This window comes from Castor canadensis, chromosome 2, assembly GCF_047511655.1.
Source record: "Castor canadensis chromosome 2, mCasCan1.hap1v2, whole genome shotgun sequence".
Lineage (NCBI taxonomy): Eukaryota > Metazoa > Chordata > Mammalia > Rodentia > Castoridae > Castor > Castor canadensis.
In genome coordinates, this window is record NC_133387.1 from 102,387,364 (window position 1) to 102,405,715 (window position 18,352).

Consider the following 18,352-nt stretch of genomic DNA (forward strand, 5'->3'; position numbering starts at 1 on the left):
TTATCACTAGACCTAACCTGGATCTAAGACAATGACTAGCCCTATTCTTAACCTGTCCCAACCCTATACTAACACAAGTCCTAACCCTAGATCTAGACTTAAAACTATCCTTATCCCTAGTCTTAGACTTCACCCTAAAGCCTATGCACTTATATTCTCCAGGAGTATGAAATATGTAACTACCATTAAAAGGTACACCATTTCCATAACCCTATTCCTAAAACTAAACTCAACACTGGACCTCCCCTAAACATAACCCTAAACGTAGACCAAGACCAAGTCTACTCCCATTCTTAAACCCTAATATGAAGGATTATTCTTTATGTAAAATAGTTCTTACATGGGAGACCCAAGACCAATTCTATTCCCATTGTTAACCTTAATGCAAAGGATTTTTCTCTATTTAAAATGGTTCTTATACAGGGGAAAAATTCATTTTTCTTCATAAGGCCATTATATGATCCATGGGACAGAAGCATGTAAATGCTACTCTAAAAGCAACTTGTGGGAGTTTAGAATGCTACACTACATTATATTCCATGAAATCATTGTCCGCCTCATAGAACTTCTACCAATTTTAAAGAGAAATTATTTTTGAGCGACTTTATTACTGGTCGAAATGCACATATATGCTGCATGGAAAGAAGTATTTTCCTGTCATTCAAACCCTCTCACTGTACCTAACTTTAACTCAAACCTAACATCACACCTAACCATAATCTTAAACTCTAACCTAGCAATTGTTCTAACACTAGCACTAGTCTTAACCATAGCCATAAGCCCAAACCTAACACTAACCATGGCCTTTCCCAAATATGAACTTAAAACTAAACATAAAACTAGCCATAACTTAAGCGTAACAATAACCCAAGACCCAGACCCAGCCCTAGCCCTAACCTATTCCTAAAAGTAGCCCTATCCTTAAACTAACTCAGACACTACCACTCACTAACTATAGCCTTAAATTTAACCCTAGTACTAGTGCTAACCCTCAATCTAAACTAAACCTCATTTTAGCCCTAGACTAACCTTAACACTATCAACTCAAAACATAAACATCTTAATACTGACATTAACTCTAACTCTAATCCAACCCCCTACCCTAACTCTAACACTAGTCCATATTAATGACCTAACCCTAAAAACTAATCGTAACTTTACCCGTACCCCATAGCTCTGCCCTAAGCCAAACCCTAACATACTATTATCACTCATTAGCCTACCTTAAGCATAAACATAATTCTACCACTAGCCTTAACCCAAATGTAGCCTGAAATTGAGACCTAGCCCTGGCACTACCCCTAAAACTGAACAAATACCTAAACCTAACTGTAACCCTTGCCACTAACTTAACACTAAACCTAGCCCTAACCTAGCTGTATTCCTAGCCATATTCCCAGCCTTAATCCAAAACCTAACCATAACTCTAGCCCTAACCATAATCCTAGCCAATACCCTAAACCTAAATCTCAACATAACACTAACGCTTGCACTAGCCCAAGCGCAAAAATAACTCTAACATTACTACTAAGGCAAAACCTAAATCTAACCAAATCCTACACCTAGTGTTATCCATAGACTTAAAGCTAACCCTCTCACCCTTAACCAAGTCTCAACCATAATCCTAAATCAAATCCTAGCCCTAATCATAACACAATGTTTAACCCTATGCCCCAGTCTAGCCCTAACCTGAATCATTCCCTATCCTTAGCACTGTCACTAACCATAGCACTTACTGTAAACTGAAATGAAAACCAAATCCTAATGCTGTAACTAACACTAACTATAACAAAACTTAACACTAACCCATGACCTGACCCAAAAAAATGCCTTAATCCTAAACCTCTCCCTATCCCTGGGCCAGCACTAGCCTTGACCCAGAACTTACCCTTTGCCATAAACTTAATCCTATCACTAGTCCTAACCCTAACATTCACTCTAACACTAAACTTAGCCACAACATAAACCTAACCACAACTCAATCCGATTTCTACAAGTAACCCAAACACTAGCTATAAACTTAAACCTAACTCTAACCCTAGCCCTAATTGTAACAAAAACCCAACACTAACTCTATCTATACCCCTAAACCTAATCCTAACACTCACCCCATCCCTAGCTCTAACAATAATCCTAAACTTAATCTAAATCTAACTTAAATCCTAAGCATAACCATCACCATAAATCTAACCATAATTGCAGCTCTAGTCCTAATACACAGCAATAACCATAACCTTAAACTTTGCCCTAGCCATAACCCTAAATATAGTCCAGGGTTAAAAACCTAATGCTAAACACAGTACAAAAGTGAACCTTAAGAAGGGCACCAGTGGTTCATGCCTGTAGAGATCAGAAGCATTGTGCTTTGAAGCCAGCCTGGGAAAATAGTTTGTGAAACGCAATCTCAAAAAAAACAGTCACAAAAATTGACTGACAGTGTGTTTCAAGGTGTAGTTCCTGAGTTGAAAACCCAATACTGTCCCCCAGCCCAAAAAAAGAATGAGCCTTAGCCAAATCCTAGCTCCAATCATGGCCATGGTCACAGATCTATCCCTAATTTAAACTTTCACTGTAATCCTGATCAAACCCCTAGTAGTTAATGTTTCTGTAGCCCTAACACAACTATAGCCCTTGTCGTATCTGTAACTCTGACCAAATCCTAGCCCTATCCCTTAAATTAGCCCTAACCCTAGACTTATCTTTGTGCTAACCCTAACCCTATGCCTAGGGTAAATCCTAATACTAACATTAATGTTAGCCCTAACTCACAATTGACTCTAACTGTAAGGAATTTTCACCTTAACCTTTGCCCTAGCCACAGTCTAATCTGAACCATAACCCTTACACTTGCCCTCAGCCTAACTATAACCCAAACTTACAAGAATACTAACCAAAATACTAAACTAATGATAAACATGGGACTAGAATCAGCCTTAACCCTAATGCTAATCACAGCTAGAACCATAGTTCTAGACCAAGATCTATACCTAACTTAATTATAACCCTGACCACAACCATAATATTAACCTTAGACATTGGTGTGTCCCTAGCCTAACACAACTATTGCCCTAGTCCTGTTTTGAACTCTGACCAAATTCTAAACCTAAACCTAGCCATAGAGTCAATTGTAGGAATAACCATAACCCAAATACTTAACCCTAATGCTAAGCCAAGGCTAAATTCTAACCCAAATTAATTCTATCCCAAGAACTAAACCAATCCCTAACCCTATTTCTCCATACAGAAGAACGCTTATTTTGGACTAACACTCTATGCTGCTCATAATGAATTTATATTCTCTAGGAGAAGGACATATGTTAACTAGAATTATAAAGCACATCCTATCTGTAACCTTATACCTAAAACTGAACTTAACCTAAACCTAAATTTAACCCTAAATCTATTCCTAACCCAAAATGGACCTGAACCTCATGCTTAACCCTAAAGCAATGGATTTTTTTAATAAAGAATAGCTGTTTTTCTTTTCTTTTTTTATTATCATATTGTTGTACTGGGTAAATGGTGACATTTATAAAAGTTCTTGTGATATGTCATGTTGGAATTCACTCAGTTCATCATTCTCCTTTATAATCACATGCCTACTTCCTGGAACATTTTCAACATGTCTTGTATTTCCATTTATATACATGAGTACATAATATTTCCATCACATTCACTCTCCTACACCCATAGAAGAGGTCTTAATTGGGAGAAAAATTCATTTTTCTTCTTAAGGCAATTAAATAATCCATAGCAAAGAAGCATGTAGTTGCTCTTCTAAAAGCTACTTCAGATTTAGAATGCTACTCAAAACTATATTCAGGAAATCACTCTGAGCCTAATAGGACTTCCAGACATTATTTGGGAGCAACTTTAATGCTTTCTCATAATGCCCTAAATCAAAAGTAGCCTAAAGCTGGAACCTAAACCTGGCATTATCCTCAAACATCAACATAAACTAAACAATGATAACTCTACCCAATAACTTAAAATTAACACTAGCCCCTACCCCTAACCTAGCCAGAGTCCTAGTGATAGCCCTAGGCTTAATCCTAAACCAAACCCTAACTCCAGTCATAGCCCTGTACCAAAACAATACCTTCACCTAAAACCTACCTAAACACAGCACCAACACTAGCCTTAACCCTAGGCCTAAACATAACCATAACTCTAAAACTACCACTAAACCTACACCAAAGGTTACCCTAACCCTTATCCTAAATCAGGCCTTAATCAGAATCCTAAACCTAATCCAAGTCCTAATCATAGCACTAACCCTAAGACAATCCCCACTCTGATCCATAACCCAAAATTTGTCTTATCCTTAGCAAACTGCCTAACGATGCCACTAACTATGAAATGAAAACAAAATCAAACCCTTACCCTAACACTAACCATAACCATAACAAAACAGAACATTAAGCTGAGGCCTAACCCTAACAACATTAACTCTAAACCTTACCCTATCCCTGGGTCCAGTCAAAGTACTAGCCTTGATCCAGATCCTACTTCTTGTCCAAAATTTAATCCTAGCAACACATCTGGTCTCTCATTTTCACTCTAACTCTAAACTTAACCACAAAATAAACCTAACCATAACCAAAATCCTCATCTAACAACTACCCGTAACAATAGCCATAAACATAACCCTAATATTAGCCCTATCCCTAAATGAAACCAAAATTCAGTTATAACCCTAGCCATATCTGAAGATCTAACACTATGCTCTGACCATAATCACAAATAGAAACCTAAACTTAACTCAAACCCTAACGTTACCCTAACACTAACTTAACCATTACCCTAAATCTAAACCTAATCATAGGTCTAGTCATAAGCCCCATTTTAAAACTAGTTGTAATTCTACCTAAATCTATTCCTAACCCACACTTGAGCTACCCCTAGCCTAAGACCCAACCCAAGAGCTATTCCTAACCCTTACACAACCAAAACATTCACCTATCTCTCAAATTTAAAAAAATCCCTAAAACTCACACTAACACTAGTCTTAGCCCTAGCCCTAAGCCTAGGATTTCTCCAGCACTACTTCTATATTGAAATCTAAACTTAACCCTATAATAAACTCTTACCACATCTCTAACCCTACCTTGGCCCTAATTTTGTTTAACAATCCTAGCCAGAGTAGTAACTCTAACCTTACACTTACAATAACACAAAACCCAGAACTATCCCTAATCCTCACTGTAGCCTCAGGTCTAACCCTGTCTCTATCCCTAACCCTTACCTCAACCATGATCCTAACTTAACCTGAGCTTTAATCTTACACCTATCCCTATCTGTAACATCACACCTGGACCTAGCCATAAGCCTAAGGCCTAACCCAAACCATAAAACTAAGGGTGACACAAGCCTAAGACCTAACCTTAAAGCTAATCTAGCCCAGTGCTAACATCAGCTCTATCACTAAACCAATCACTAGATAAATTCAAATCTAAGACTAAGACTAGCCCTAACCTTAACCTATCCTAACCCTATACTAACACAAGTCCTAACCCTAGACTTCAACCAATCCTATCCCTAGGCCCAGACATCACCCTAAACCTAACCCTAACTCTAAGCCTTGTGCTACCTCTACCCTAAACCATAGCCATGACCATAACCTCAGCCTTTGGCCTAGCCATAACCTAAACTTAACCCTAATCTTAACACTAACCCTAACTCTAGCCTTAGAATGAATTCTAACTGCATTTCTAACACTGACTCCATCCTCGTCCCTACCGTAATGTGAATCTTAATCCCAGTCTTATCCCTAACCTTAATCATGGCCCAGGACCTAGCCACAAACCAAAAGGAAACCATAACCCTAACAGCAAAACATGCCTTAGCCTTAGACCCAGACAAAAACCTAACTCTAACCTTAGAGCAGGCATAATGCTAACACTACTTCTACACTTAATCCTATCACTAGCCCTATCCCTAGTCTAAGAGTAAGCCTACCTCTAACTTCAACCTAGCCTAACCTTATCCTAACCCTATTAATAACCCCAGTCTTAAACTTAAGCCTATTTTAACCCAGTCTGAGATTTCATCCTAAACTTAATCTGACATCTAAATCTAGTGATACAGTTACCCCTAACTATAGTCATAACCATAACCTTAACCTTTTCCCTAGCCATAAACCAAAACTTAATCCTACCTCAAAACGTCACATTTGCCCTAACTCAAACTTACCCTAACGCTATCCATATCCTATAGCCTAATCTCATGCTAAATGTAGGACTAGAGTGAGTCACAGCCCTAACGTTAGCTGCAACTATCACCAGTCCTAGACTTACACCTATCCCTAGACTTAGCTATAGCTCTGACCATAATCATATTACCCGTAGCCTAACATTACTTATTACTTAGTGATGAAACTACAAAATGATGCAATATTTTTGAAAAGTTTTGCAGTTCCTCAAAATCTAAATGTAGGAGTTATTTTATGTCCAACACAGTTACTGATAAAGAAAAACGGATCTACACACACAAAAAAAACTGTGCTCAAAATAGCATTATAACCTAATAGTCCAAGTATAAAATAACCCAAATGTCTATTAATTATAGCTTCTCGGTCCTTTGGCAAAGATCAAGTACAAATGTTTATTAACTGATAAATGAATGTTAAAAACTTGGTATGTCCACAATATGGAAACTTACTTAACATTAAGTAAGAATGAAGGAGCCAGGCAAATTTGCCTAGTGTCAATAATCCCAGTGATGCGGGTGGTGAACATCAGGAAAAACCCAGTTTGGATCCAACCCTGACCAAAAAGTTAGCAAGACCCCCATCTCAACAAGAAAGATGGCTGAAAAGCCCCCACCTGTACTACCAGCCATACGTGACAAGGATCATGGTCGCAGGCGATCCAGACAAAAAAGTGAGACTCCATCTAAAAAATGACCTAAAGCCTTTTATTACTTACGACAAAAAGCACACCTCGCCAGGAGGAGACTCGGGGTTGGCGCCCGCAGCCCCTCCCCCCTCCTTCCCCCTCCCCCACTCCGACCCCTAAGCCCGCAGCCAGGCGCCCGGGCCCGCTCTACCCGCCAGGCCGCCACTCGCCCGCTCCCGCAGGCACCGGGAGAGACGGACCCCGCCAGGCGCGCTGCCCGACTCTCCCAGACAAAGGAGAAGGGCCCTGCCTTCAACTACCCCACAGTGTACCTCAAGTCCATGAGCGCCTCCACTGGGTCTGCGGCCCACTCTACTGCGCGCGGCTTCTTCATGCATCTCTTCCCTGGGAAAAACAGCTTCCAGAATGTTCTGGAAGGCGCATGCGGCCTTTTCCTCCACAGCGGGCTGTAGCGAGCGCCGTGATTGGCTGGCCCTGGGTCTCTGGGCGGGGCATCTCTGCGTCAGGTGCGTCCTGCGCTCCTTGCTGAGGCAGCGCTGTTACCTCGCTCAGAAGTTAGCGGCTTGTTTGGAGTCGCCTGCCCTGGATCCTGTGGCCCTGCAGCTCGTCCTCATGCTTCTGATTCAGAAGCTTCTGGACGGGGCCATGGAATCGGAAGCAGCCTCCAAGCAGTGTATTTCAATTTAAGTATGTGCCGCCATGCACCACCAGCCCACCAGCCCAGCTAGGACCCTGAGCACACCAAGTGTGGGCCAGGCAGAGCAGACTGGGAGGGCCGGCTGGACCTGACTGTCCAGGTGTCACACTTGGCTGCTGTTGCTCCTATGGGGTCTTCTGCAAGAAGAAATGGTAAGAATTTTAACAGTTAGATTTTAATATTATTCTAACTTTTCTGTGTGAATAGCCCTTGATTACTCGATGGTAAAGTTAGTCACCAGGTAAATGGTAAAGAAATCACCAGGAAACCAGTGGGAAAATTGTAACTGACAGGGCTGTCCAAGTGGAAGCTTCACTGAGACCGTCCCCCCGGCCTCCTCATACAGGCCACCTCAAGTCACATCACCTGCACAGCCAGAAAGTCTCTCCCACTCTGGGAATGCCCAAGTCCAGGGACTGCCTAAAGCCACTGTCCCAGGCCTCCCTCTCACCCTGCGATCTAAAGGACAGAGGGTAGACACAGAAGGAAAAGAGCCACCAGCTCAGGGGACATGTGTGGAAATCAAGAGTCTGGAAACAGGGCCAGGTTGGACCAGGAGTAGGATTGCTGGAGAAGGAGCTTGTTGGGAGAGGAAAAGGAAGGGGGGGGGAGGAGAAAGAGAGAGAGAATCAGAGCCCAAGAATGGATTCTACTCACTTCATGGTCTCCTCCTCATATCTCAGGACCCTAAGGATCCATGCATACTACACAGACAGGACCCTGAGCGCCCATCTCAGCCTAGGCCCTAGGCCTAAATGCACCTACCTGAGTCACAGAACCCGAGGTGGGTTAACTGTGTCCCCCAGGGCTAGCTCCCAGGAGCTCCTCCCTGACCTCTGAACACTGCATTTCCTGCAAAGAAAAAGCCAGAATTTAATTGAATGCTGTTGGTACACCTCTCACTCCAGAGGAGTCCTGCCTGCCAGACCCACCCCTCACCCTCTCCCTGCACCCAGTCTGCAGCTAGACCAATGCAGTCCAACTGTAGGAGCCAAGCCTCTGAGCCAGTGATGATCATCCACCCCCCACGTCTGTACCCCAGGGAAAGAAAAACTTTAGACAAAACACACTTAATAGAATTCATTTGAACAAAGAAGGGTTCGTGAACCAGGCAGTCCTTACAACAAGAAGAGGGTCAGAGCTCAGCCCTGCAACCCAGGCAGGTAGGCAAACAGGAAAAGACCAAAGAGGATAGAGACAAGGAACAAAATGCAGACAGATTATCTCCAAGTTACTTTCCTTGTGAAGGTGGAAGCTGAGGACAGCCTCATCGTGCCAGCCAACTTGGCTCTGTTCGGGGATTTCCTTCCTTTCTCTACCCTGATTCCTCAGCTCAGAGAACTTAGTTTGGGCTGGTGGTATGGGACTTTGGCATGAGTGATTTGGTCTTGTTAGCCTGATGCAGGAGGTCAATCCAAACTAGCCGCTTCTGTGAACCCATCCAGGGTCATTAGTGGGGCCCAGCACTCTGTCCAGTTCGCCACCCTCTGTCATCCCTCTCTGTGCAACCCATGCCCTCCTGGCTGCTGCCAACATGGCTGTGAGCACAAGAGAAAAGGGACCCCCCTCCCTTGTGCTGCACAAGCTAAGCAGGAGACTCTCCCCTCCCCCAGCTCACAATGGGACAAGCACTCACTCCCACAGGACTGATCTTTTTTTTTTTTCTTTCATGGTGGTACTGGGGTTTGAACTCAGAGCTCTCAAGGCACTCTACCAATTGAGCCATGCCCCGACTTTTTTTTTTTTTTGGCTTTAGTTAGTTTTTTAATAGGTTCTTTGGGTTTTGCCAGGGACCAGCCTCAGACCACAATCCTCTTACCTATGGCTTCCCAAATAGCTGGGATTACAGACATGATACCACCACACCCAGCTTGTTTGTTAAGATGGGGTATCAACTAGCTTTTTGCTTGAGCTGGCTGTTTTCTCTTTCTGACACTGTCACCATGTTGGACCTTCCCAATGGACCCTCTAACTTTGTCATCTTTTTTTCTGTTGTTCATCACCTATTTTTCTTTATTTCTACTTTATGAGACAAGTCCTCATGGTTACATTCCAATTCTTCTATTCCAATGTTTACAATTGATGGGGCTAGGCACTGGTGACTCACACCTGTGATCCTTGCTACTCAGGAGGTAGAGGTCTGGAGGATCGTGGTTCAAAGCGAGCCAAGGCAAATGTTCTCAAGACCCTATCTTGAAAAAGCCCATCACAAAAAAGGGCTGGTATAGTGGTTCAAGGTGTAGGCCCTGAGTTCAAATCCCAGTGCCAGAAAAAAAATATGCTACTACATGTTTTGTTCACCTGAATGTTTCTTTTTAGCATGTTTCCTCTGTGTGCATGTTGTGTCTTTTGTTCTTCCTTTTGTTGACCGAGTCCTTCCTCAGAACTTTCTGGAAACTTCTGTAGATTCTTGGCAGTCTGTCTGCAAGAGGAGTGCTGGTGCTCGGCATTTAATCCAGGGCTATGGGTTCTAGACCAACCAGGCAGGAGATGGCTCCATTTTTCAATACGTGACAGCTCAGTTTCTCCCAAAGGCCTCTCCTGATGTCCTTCGTGAGGGACAAGCTGGAGCAAGATTGAAGGCAGCCTAGGAAAGGGGTCTTGCTCAGGATCTGTTGTCACTTGGCACCCATTATTTTTCTCTCTCTCTCTGTCTCTCTCTCTAGTGTCTAGTGTCCTGAGCAGAGACTCACTCAAGTTCTCTGTGAGTGACAGGATGTGGGCAGCTGACCTGCCCTTGCTCTCCTGCAAACACAGATTCTGGGAGCTCAGCTGATCTGCAATGCAACCCTGCAGCAGCTGCTGTCCGTGGTCCAGCACCCACCTCTGCACTGCACTCAGAGATGCCTCTGCCTCCCATCTCTCTGCGCTGGGGTCTGAGGGCAAAATGACCTGCTTCTTATGCCCCTCACCCCTCCCATTTTCTCTGGTCTGTGAAGTAGGCCCATTGTTAGCCAACTTCAGCACGTGTTGGGTTTTTATTGTTGTTGTTCCTGGTGGGACTGGGATCTGAACTCAGGGCTTCATGCTTACGAATCAGGCACTCTCCCACTTAAGCCACACCTCCACTCCATTTTGCTCTGGCTATTTTGGAGATGGAGTGTGGAGAACTGTTTGCCCAGGCTGTCCTCAAACCTTGATTCTCCCCATCTCAACCTCCCAAGTAGCTAGGATCACAGGCATGAACCTCTGGCACCTGGCAACTTCAGCATGTTTATGGAACTCTCTCTCTCTCTCTCTCTCTCTCTCTCTCTCTCTCTCTCTCTCTCTGTCTTTGAGGACAGGTGTATATACTTCATCCCCATTTATGGCCCTTTGCTCCTCCACAGCCTCTTAGCAGATTTATCATCAAAACACCCCATCTGGAGACCCACCACCATGGGTCACACCCTCTCCTGTAAAGCCTCCTGTCTCCCTCCCACTCCCAAGTGTCAGGGTAGGCACTGAGACCCCAGACCAACTTTGTGCCTTGATCCCTCCAGAGTTGGTGACTCTGATCAGGAATAGCTGGGCACCCTGGTCTTCCCTCATCACCCAGAACCACATCTCAGTAAGCCCTTATAAATTCATGAAGGAGCCCCATTTGCAGTCTTCCCCAAATCCACAAGCCTCATCCTCTGCTAACCTCTCAAGCGTGCAGCCATCAGCACAAGCCACTGTTCTCCCAGTTTCTTTACACAGCACCTCTCATTCTTGCTAAGATCAGTTCTCATGAGGACACTCTTGTTGCTTGCAGTCCTCTCCAGTGGTGACATTTTGACCTCTTCACCTCAGGCCTGAGGGTATGGTTGCTGTCCTCTGTGTTCCTAGTTGCCCCTTCCTGCCTTCTAGTCCTCCACACACAACCCTCATAGAGTTACTTCAGCCATCAGACCATGGCATCATTACGGACCCTTTGTCACCCTTGCAGATCCTACACAACTTGGGCATTCCTCTCACCCTGTGGGTCTTGACTTTTGGTTCCCTGTCATTCTCAGTGCTCCTGCCATAATCCTTGGTGACCTTGGGCCCATGTGGACTCATACACAATTTTCCAAGTCCCTGGCCTCTCAGCTCCTTGGCCTGCCCCCACCAGTGATCTTGTCCTCTTCCCCACCCCAACCTTCCATTGAGATGGTCAGCATGAGTGCTGGCCCCTCCTTCATCTCAATAGAAAAACAGAAAGCTCCAGAGTGATGGCGCACGCCTGTAATCTCAGCATTTGGGAGGCTGAGGCAGGAGGATTCGAGTTTGAGGCCATCTGGGCTACATAGTGAGACTCTGTAAAAAGAGGGTAGGACATTGGGGGAGAGAGAAAGACAGTGAGAAAAAGAGAGAAAGAGAAAGAGTACAAGAGGGACAGTGTCAGAGAAGGTGAAAGAGAGACAGAAAAAGAGATAAAAGAGTGAGAAGAAGAGAGAAGGAAAGAGAAAGAGAGAGAGTCAGAGGGAGAGAAGGAAGGAGAAGAAAGAAAAGAAAAAGGAAAAACGTATATAGACAACGGAGCCCTGCCCTTCTGAAGCCTCCATTCTCCTAAAATAGCTCCCTGGCCTCTCTCCCTGGTGTCCAGCAGGCAGTGCAAACTGGAATCTGGATTTCCTCCCTGCCTGAGCAGCGCCATCCTCCTGCTGCTACAGCACATGGACGTCCTGCCCGAGTCCCTGTTCTAAGTCCCCGTTGTGAGGAGGTGTGGTGAGGCACACAGCCATGCAACTGCCATCTGGGCAGTGTTGACAGTCGCCAGGAACTGACCGGCACCGCCTTGCACACCGCACGATGGGTGATATGGGCTCAATGAAAAAATTCAATGGCTGATAAACACGTAGAAGTTTACGCTTTACTGATGATGACAGCCAGGGAACAATGTTCTGATTTTTAATTTGCAATTTTAAGTGATCATTTCCGTTTTTGGTGAAGGTCAAGGTTCTCCATGGTGGGTGGTGGAAGTGCAAATTGGGGCAAGTTTAGTGGAAGACTGCTTCTTAGAAGGACGAAGAATCTTAAAAACCCTGCAGAAACTTTCTTGCAAGAGTTCCGCTGGCGGTGTTTATTCTATTTATTTGAAGTTGTCTACATTCAAACTACAACTGACCCCAAGAACGTCAACAGCCTGCCTGGCCTTTTTAGTAGAGATGCAGGCTCTGGCTGAGGACCTCATGAAACGAGGGAGCAGGCAAGGTAAGGAAATCCCTCCTAGTTGGGACGCTGCCTTCCTGAGCACAGCTTAGGGGAGCTCCTGGAGGCCATGAGAGCCCAGCGTCATTTCAAATCCTGGAGCCTTGGGCCCTCTGCTGTCCCTGTGGTCTCAGGAGAGCTGCGCCCTCTGCTGGATGAATGTGGTCCTGCGGCCGGTGGGCAGAGGAGAGCCCAGCTCCCCAGCCTTCAGAGAGGCTGCCTCCCACCCCAGCCTAGACTCCAAGGCTACTGTCTCTCCACCTCCCTCCTCTCTCTTCTGCTGCCATCTTTCCTTTTCACGTCTCTTTCTAGTTTTCAGATCTGTCCAACCTGCTCCAGACAAACACACGCTTCAATTCCTTTCCTCTTTCTTTGCATGAGGCTTGCATTGTTTCATGTGACTAAAACTTGCTTATTTATTTGTTAATTTATTTATTCATTCTCTTTTTGTTGTTGTTTATTTAAGACAGGACCTATGTGTAGCCCAGGGTGGCCTCAAGTTACAATCCTCCTGCCTCAGCCTCTCCAAAGCTGGATTCTCAGGCATGAGCCACCTTGTCTGGCTTGTTACTAACACTTTAATTCTGGTCTTGTATGATTAGTGTGCTTAGATTTTAAGTGTTTTGGATTATTGGGGTAGATTATTTTCTCAACAAAGCTATTTTCTGTGTGTTATGAAAGTACTTACATCATAAGAGCTTAGACTCTGATTGACAGATCTATGGTAGAGACAGTTAGAAGGGATAGAGATCTTTGACAGTTCAGCTCACAAATGAAGTCCGCAGGTCAGAGCGGCAGCCAGGTGTCTGTGTTCACGTTCCCTTCTGCCTACTGCAAGCTTTGTTGAACAGGGGCCACAGGCATCGTGTCTCTCCTTCTACGTCCACGGCTTTGCTATAAAATATAGGATATTCAGTTAACAAAAAATTCACACAACCCATTAAAAACATATATGCATACATCTTTCTCTTTCATTCTCTCTCTCTCTGTCTCTCTCTCTATATATATACATGTGTGTGTGTATTTCAAATACTCCATTTTCTGTGTGAAATTGAAATTTAAATGGATGCCCTTTGTTTATATTTAATAAATCTGGAAATCTTAGATGCTAACTCAAATTTTTACTTTTATATATATTTATCTTTGTCTTTGAGGAGTATATTACAGTACATAGCTTGAAAAGTTTGGGAGAAACTGAAGATGAGCACCTAGAAGAGACAGCACTTTCTAGGAGAGAAATGATCACCATGGTCAAGGTGGGGTAGGAGGACAAGCTGAGACCTCCCTGAAGCCTGATGGACTCAAAATGTAGGAACAAAAGACAGAGTGGCTTCAAACTCAAATGATGGAGTTTTTCTGTCAGCCTGAGCATGGGCTTGGTGTGCACATCTGTAATCCCAGCACTTCGGGCTGAGCAGGACGATCATGCGTTCAAGGCCAGCCTAGGAATATAGTGAGACCCTATCTTAAGAAAAGGAACAATGTCCTCCAAATGAGGTTTCCCATGTCACTGAAGGAAGAATTGATAGTGGGCTTTTGGTGGTAGTGTGGTTTGAACTCTGGAGCTTATGCCTGGTAAGCCCTGGCCACGCCTCCTTTTTTTTATTGCTTTAGTTATTTTAGTTATTGCCTTGGTTGGGGCTTGTTTGACTGCAATCCTCCTATTCCAATTCAAGTGTCTGGATTACAGGTTGGCCCACCACATGCTGCTGTGAGTTAAGTTTTTAAAGATGATGTCTCCACCTTATTTTCAACTTGCTGTCACTTGAGTGATTTTCCATGGGTCATATAATTGAAAACAATCAGAAACCGTCATAGTTTCACCTTCATTTTCCTCCTCACCTTTTCCTTCCTTTGTTCTTCTTTATTTCCTCTCCACTCTCACTTTCCTGTTCTGAACATTCACAATGCATGGAGGAATGATAGACAGATAAAATGATACAGGATTTTTGGCAAAATTATTGAAACTTTGATGACAGTTAAATTTTGTTGCAGGAATGTGATTTGGAAGTCAGCACTGATGGTTCAGTTCAGCTTTATTCTTTTGTGGGTTTCTTCCTCATTGGTTTTGGCCTCTTCATGCTTCATTTCCCTAAAAACTTTATTCACTCAGCACACACTTTTGTGCAGATGGCCGAGCTGATCTCTTCAATCTGCTTTACTGTAGGTTCTTCTTATGGTTCTAGATTTTTGATAGCATGTATCTTCTGGCTTTGGCAGTACTGGGATTTGAACTCAGTTTTTACCCTTGCTGGGCAGGCACTCTGCAGCTTGAGGCAGCCTGACAGTAAGTCTCTGAGTAGAAGTTTGAAACTGGGTCTCCAGAGAGATATCATTAAGTTTGCAACACTTTTTAAAAGTTTTGTTTATACTTTCAACCACTTCTTTCTAAAGATTTAAATTTTAGTAACAAGTAAGCAGGAGATGGGTTTGACAGAGCCATGTTCAGTGTAGACATGGAGGGAAAGATGAGGTTTTTCTTCAAATAAAGCTCAGCAGGACTGAGGATGTGGGTCAGTGGACAGTGCTGGCCCCGCAGGCAGGCCCTGGGATCAATCCGCAGCACAAAAAACAAAAAGCAACCAAAAAAATGCAGAACAGAAACAAGGCCTGCAGCCTTCTCCTGATTGTCCCTGTGCAAGTGTGGCTCTCAGGGTGTTCCCGCCCCCATCTCTCCTGAGGTCTTCTTTCCTGAATGCTTAGGTGGGAGATGAAGACCTGTCAGGGGCAGGGTGCTCAGGGATTCATTTCTTTATTAGCTTCACTCATTGCAATTGCTCTGCCAAGCTGTCCTTGTCCACACACAGAGGTCTCTGGAGAGTCTGTTCTCCTGGGTCCCAACAAAAAGCCACCATTATGGGTAATAAGCTCCTGTGTTGGCTTTGCAGGAGAGGCAGGACAGCAGGCTGACCCAGAGCAGCTGCAGGTCCTCTCCTTCTTGTGGCATCCTGCAAGCTGGTGCCTTTGACCCACCTTTGACTGGGCCACCAATTCATCTCTCGCTGTCCTTGAAACCTGCAAGCGGCCAGCTGAGACTCTAGGAGGGCCAGGGTGAGATGTGTGAAGTATAGGGAATGTGATCTCCTGAATGTTGCTGGGCTGGCACCCAGGGAAAGGGGGCATGTTTTCCATAGAAGTTTGAACTACACCCTGTGGGTTTGGGGATATCTTTGTCACCTTCAATCCTAAATCCATATCCATACTTTATACTTTTTCATTATCTCTGTGAGGTAAGTGTGTGAGGAATCCCATTTTGTGCACCCTACACTGACTTCCCACATTAAGGGGCCACACATGACCCTGCTCCCTCTTGTGTCAAGTCACTCTAATCTGTGTGATGTTTTTCCCTCAGAATCCTGCTACTGCGCAAACATGGCAAAGGCAGAAGCCAGAGGAAAGGAACTTGAAAATCATGACAAGGAAGACTGGGCTTAAAGCATGGGCTGATTGCATTGGGTTGGGTTGGTGTGCGTTGGATTGGATTGGAGTGAGTTGGGTCGGGTCGGGTTGGGTTGGATTGAGTTGGGTTGGATTGGGTTAATTGGTTGATGTTGCATTCTTTGAGCCATTCATTTTCTAAGAACTTTCCATGAGCTAGCACATGTGATTCTCATGCCAGAGGCTGAGGAATTAAGGACTTGGAGTTCTCATGGTTCAGATGGTTCAGCTTTGGTGCTGGGGCCTTTGCCCTTAAACTTCAGGACAAGTGATCTCAGAAGACAAGGCAATGTGTGGCCACTGCTCTTAAACAAAATCCCCTGCTCATCTAACTCTGACTTGTTTCTCAATCTTAAATGGTTGTCTCCTCTCTTGGAAGATTTTCATAAATCTAGTGAGACCTTCTTATGACCTGCCTTTTAATCTAGAGACTGCTAGAAAAGCAAAAAGAGGTTGTCTTCACCAATTTCCTACATGCTCCTTTCTTTTCCTTTCTCTTCTCTCCTCTTTTCTCCCCTTTCTTTCTTTCTCTCTCCCATTCTCTCTTGTTCTTCATTTCACTCTCTTTTAACTCTCTTTTCTTTTTCTCTCCACCCTTCCCTCCCACCTCCTCTCAGTCTCTCTTTTTCTTCCTTTCTTTCCTTCTCTCATTCTCTATCTCACTCTTTCTCTCTCTGTTTCTTTCTTTCTTTCTCCCTCTCTCTCTTTTCTTCTGCATGCTCCTGTGCCTCACTCCCAGACCCCTACATAGACTTCAAGTCCACTGATTTCCTTTTCCTCTCACCTCCCCCCAGATGTCTATCACTAGGGTACTTGGGTAGATTTGTACTCTTCAAATTGTTGATTGTGATCTCCACTCACTGAAGCTCCCCACTACCCACCCCCAACTTAATGGTTACCTACTTAGGTCGAGGACACAAAGTATGGAAAAGGACAAGCATTGCCCTGGGCCTGCTAAGCTAGGGTGAAGACACCCAGCAAGTCTTCCAAGGGCTCTTATTTCCTGTCATGAACTTGGCCTAGAGTCTTCCCTCAACGCCTTGCTGGACTCATCTTCTGTGGACATTGTCACCTGTAATTCCCACCCTGTGTCCAGGCCTCAGTGTTCCTCTTCTGCAAGACTGCGATGTCTCCTATCCTGTCCTCACACCAGAATGATTTAAGAAGCTGCACGAGGGTTTATAATATAACTTCCAGGGATGGTGGGTGTCCGTGATGATCGCCTGGTCTAGTGACTGGACAGGGGAGCTCAGCTCCTTGGAAAGGAAGCAGAGCGCAGACAACAGGTATAGTTGATCCTGGGGCCTGAAATATCCAGTGCAGTTCTGTGTTTGATGAGATTGCGCAGTACCATGCAAGCCCTGGACCACACCATGCCAACCAAGGAGCAATGACATGGTCGGGTGAAGGAGGATTAAAGAAAACAAGGGACTTTCATTTTCCTAATGTATATTTCTGTTGCTTGCATTTAGTACAGTGAATATGTTGCCTTTAAAATGAAAAAACATGTTTTAAATTAAAAAGTTTATATTCTTGAAATACTAGAGAAAAATATGAGACAACAAACAATTTTCCCTATGGCAATAAACAGTGAAAACTACATAAGGGTATTTCAGTAGAAATAAGAAAAATAAAATAAAATAGCATAACAATACATGTTTTGACAAATAATTTCCTGTGAACAGACAAAATATGCAGACTTAATATTGCCTACAAAAATAAAGTTAAATTATTATAAACTTCCTTATGTATGTGCTGAATTCTAATAAAATTAAGTGAAAAAAAAAAGCAAGGGTGTGTTGATTTTGTGAGAAGTGAACTAAACAAGAGGGTTGGAAAGATTCAAAATGTGAGTATTTAACAGGTAAACACTAAGTAGTAAGAATATTTCTATGAAAAAATAACACTCCACATAAATTCATAAAATTAACAACTTTATTTGGAATATAGAATAGTCATAACAAATCATGAAATGGACACATACAGAGAAACAGTGAGGGAAAGAGGGGGGACTGGGTCTACTTTAATGGAGAACAAAGATGATAAATAAGGAAAATTTGACAGCAACCATTGGTTGGCAATTTGAAACTAACTTAAGTGTGTCTTTGAAAATTAACATTTGCAAGAAATATGAAGAGGTAAACTAAATAAACAATATTATGAATACATTTGTACACATACATTCCAGCGACAAAGCTTTGAACCT

At 43.7% G+C, this 18,352-nt stretch overlaps 1 protein-coding gene and 1 long non-coding RNA gene across 2 annotated transcripts in view; one reads left to right on the forward strand and one right to left on the reverse strand.

Moving 5' to 3' along the window:
• LOC109676331 (uncharacterized) overlaps positions 1–7,191 on the reverse strand; it is an 88,835-nt gene extending 81,644 nt beyond the window's left edge. Inside the window, exon 1 of the mRNA XM_074065396.1 lies at positions 7,169–7,191. The gene's annotated coding sequence lies outside the window, so the exon portion shown is untranslated. The remainder of the gene's footprint in view (positions 1–7,168) is intronic.
• Positions 7,192–7,417: 226 nt separating this feature from the next.
• LOC141417383 (uncharacterized) lies at positions 7,418–17,851 on the forward strand. The gene is made up of 3 exons (XR_012441922.1): positions 7,418–7,706; positions 16,061–16,195; positions 17,054–17,851. It is a non-coding gene; the product is annotated as an uncharacterized lncRNA (long non-coding RNA).
• Positions 17,852–18,352: the final 501 nt, after the last annotated feature.